The 3,788-nt window shown below is 33.2% G+C and overlaps 1 non-coding gene across 1 annotated transcript; it reads left to right on the top strand.

The window, feature by feature from the left end:
- The first annotated feature begins 3,404 nt into the window (after window positions 1–3,404).
- On the top strand, window positions 3,405–3,478 carry TRNAI-AAU (transfer RNA isoleucine (anticodon AAU)). Its single transcript has one exon. It is a non-coding gene; the product is annotated as a tRNA-Ile (tRNA).
- The last annotated feature ends 310 nt before the right edge of the window (window positions 3,479–3,788 follow it).

The raw sequence follows: 3,788 nt of genomic DNA, 5'->3' as shown, positions 1-3,788 counted from the left end.
TGTATTAAAAAGTTGAGAAAGACAACACTAAGTAACTGTTTAGATCTAAATAGTCATTCATATATTAATACGTAGCACATGGGTTTCATTATTGTCTTCTTTTTATAAAAATAGAGTAAACATAAATAATTTCATTTTTTTTTTTACTTCGGTAATGTTACCTAGAATATTCAAATAAACTTTTAAAAAATATGGATGGGAAAAACTTATTAAATAAGTATATTTTTTTAACGTTAAATTTGTTTGAAAATAACCTTTGTGTGAACTCTAATAAAGTAGGATGGAAATGAGTGAAGAAGAATGATTGAATAATTGTACAAATGATCTAATAAATTAATTAATTTTATTGCATTGAAACCCTATCAAATACAGAACGAAAAATAGAGACACAAGTCATTTTCAAAATTTAGAGATCTATAAGAAACAAATAAGATACTATTATTCTTTTTAAAGTTCATACATTTATGACACACAAATCTTAACAAATGTGTGGTCCCATGGTCTAGTGGTTAGGGCACTGGACTCTAAATCTAGTAACTGAGTTCAAATCTTGGTAGATTTTAGAAATTTATAAGACACAAATTTTATGAACATCTATGGTCCGGTCCCATGGTCTATCCATACAAAGATGAAAGTAATGATACATTAGGAGATTGTCCAATGGTCTTTGCCTTGAGCATTTCTCCCCTCGATTTCTTTATGAAACATAAAGATGGTAATGTCTTAAAGCGCGTGGTCTTAATTTTGGAATTTGATCCACAACTTATTCAAGAAAGCAAAATTTTGTTTCCTTAGGCAACCTTATCTAAGACATATTAACTCCCGATTTCTTCATTAAAAGCGCTCAACTTAATCTTCTCAAGCTAAAGAAAGGGTCAATTTTGAAGAAAATGGATTGTAAGTAGGACTTCGATCCTTACTCCCAAATTTTAAACGAAAATAATTTTCTTCAATTGGACTTGCTTTGAGTCTTGTTAACCATCGTGGTCTTCTGCGGAAATATTCCTTGGAGGTTCGAAAATCGAACATGATAGGTTTCTTGACAAATTTGCATGTAGGCTAGTATTTAATTTTCGAGCTTCAACCATCTCCCTTTAAAGATAGACCAAATTGAGAAGTTGTGTTTATGGCACCTTCAACACTTTATTTCATCACCAAACTTGTGGATAGTCCCATTTAGGAGATGCAAAAGCAGGTTTGAAGGAAAATGGTTGGCTATGGCTCTCAAATTTGGAAGAAATCCGCCAGTAAGAAACCCAAAATATCAAAGGCTATAACAACTCACAGTTGAAGGTTCGACTTAGCTCGATTCTTGCTCCAAACGAAAGCTCCTACTTTAGGATTTATAGAGAGAGCTTAAATCGACGTTAAAAACTTCTAGATTGTCGTGAATTTGAGATTGAATTTTATGAAATTTATGCCAAACATATTCTCTCTAATTAGTGGGCAACTGATCTCCATTTTAAATTTGGTCGTTGGATTCGATGAGTTGTGTCTCTTCTATAACAAACTTAGAAGGCCATTTGAATATGTTATGATTCAAGGATTTTATACAAAGTTACAAGGCCATTGGAATATGTCCCGATTTAACCAAGATTTGGGGTGGTAAATGACCAACATACCCCTATAAGAATTCTAAAATATTTTTAAGATTACAAAAAACCTCAATTGTTAAATAAACTTTTTAAGAGACTCATTTATGACCTTAAGGGTTGTTAGACGACTCTCCACAATGGAGTTAGTATTCCTCACTTATAAACCCATCCTCACTTATAAACCCATGATCATTCCCTAAATTAGTCGATGTGGGACTTCCATCATCCAACACCTCCCCTCGAACAAAGTGCGCCTCCCCTTAATCGAGGCTCGACTCCTTGGAGTCTTAGTCATTTTTTACTGCCTTCGAGGAGGCTTGACTCCTTTTTCTTTTAGAGTTCTTTGTTCGATATTTGAGGATTTACCAATCTATTGGTACAACTAAGTTTAGGGCATGGCTCTGATACCATGTTAGACGAACACGACTCTCCACAATGGTATGATATTGTCCACTTTGAGCATAAGTTCTCGTGGCTTTGCTTTGGGCTTCCCCAAAAGGCCTAATTCCAATGGAGTTAGTATTCCTCACTTATAAACTCATGATCATTCCCTAAATTAGTCGATGTGGGACTTCCATCATCCAACAAAGGTAAGTATGCAAGATCACATGAGGAAATTAGAACGTGTTTGAGGTATGAACTTACTAAAAATGACAAAACAACCCTTAAAAGCCTTTTATAAGAAACAAGGTTTGTTATGAATATCACATGACAAGATGTGTATATGAAACTATTCTTAAGTATCTCAAGTATATAAGAACATTTATTATGCTTATGCAATATCCGTCTTAGGTGAGAGTTTTATTAAGTCACTCCTCAGTGTTACAAAGAAATTTGAGGAAATAACATTTTTTTTTTTTTTAAGATGTTTATGCACAAATAGTAAGAGGAAGCTTTGAGGTTGTATGAGGCAAAGTGGTCAATGATTGGATACTTTAGCAAGATTTGGAGTTTGTGACTTACAAGATAAAGTAATACATATAGACTAATCAAGTCATGATCTAGTTAAAGGAAGAAATTAAATCACCGGGAAGAAATTAGGAAGGTTTGAATTAAGGTTGAATGTTATATCTAAGTTATTCCAACATTAATACCAACACGAGATCTGAGTTAGAATGATGTTGTTGGGCTCACTAATTTCCCATAGCTTAAGTAATTTTTATGAATCACATATTGAACAAGGTTTCAAGATTTGTTTTATAATAGTGTTCATATCGATTAGGAGGCTAATCAGAGACAAAAAAGATAACAAGATGAGCCCTTAAGTCAACTTGATACCTCTATATAAAGAGGGTGAATTGTGAGATCCCACAACAGTTGGAGAGGGAAACATTCTTTACAAGGGTGTGAAAATTTCTCTATGCGTTTTAAAAGCGTAAGGTAATCCCAAAATTCAAAAGAAGATAATACCTGCATGGGCCAATTTTATTAATTCTCAATAATGATATATTCAATGATACTAGATTTAAAAGATAATCACTTATAGTTTTAAGTTTATTAGGCATAAAATTATGTAAGCGAAACTCGATTGGCTGAATGAGGAGCTACCGATCTACAATGTGCATAAAGCCTATGGCCTATTAGCTCAGTTGGTTAGAACGTCTTGCTAATAATGTGAAGGTCATTGGTTTGACACTTTCATGGGCCAATTTCATTTCTTCTTAATAATATCTTTTCATGATACGTGGTTACAACATGACGAACTTTAAAGATAATGACTTAAAGTTTTAAGTTTATTATGCATAAAATTATGTAACCTAAACTCGATTGACTAAATTAGGAACTATCGATCTACAATGTGCATAATATGGCCTATTAGCTTAGTTGGTTAGAGCGTCGTGCTAATAACGCGAAGGTTGTAGGTTCGACACCTGCATGGGCCAATTTCATTAATTTTTAATACACTGCGAACTTTTTTTTTAAAGTTTATTATGCATAAAGTTATGTAAACGAAACTCGATTGACTGGTTTAGGAGCCAACGATCTATAATGTGCATAAAACCTATGCTCTATTAGCTCAGTTGATTAATTGTCGTGTTAATAACGTGAAGGTTGTAGGTTCGACAATCACATAGGCCAAATTTCATTAATTCTTAATAATATCTTTTCATGATACGGGGTTACAACACTACAAACTTTAAACTGATGTGACTCGCGAGGTAAATGACTTTCACAATTTTTCTTTAGATCTGA

Source organism: Cucurbita pepo, chromosome 16 (genome assembly GCF_057944985.1).
Source record: "Cucurbita pepo subsp. pepo isolate OVF chromosome 16, ASM5794498v1, whole genome shotgun sequence".
Lineage (NCBI taxonomy): Eukaryota > Viridiplantae > Streptophyta > Magnoliopsida > Cucurbitales > Cucurbitaceae > Cucurbita > Cucurbita pepo.
This window is presented reverse-complemented; position numbering and strand designations above follow the sequence as displayed.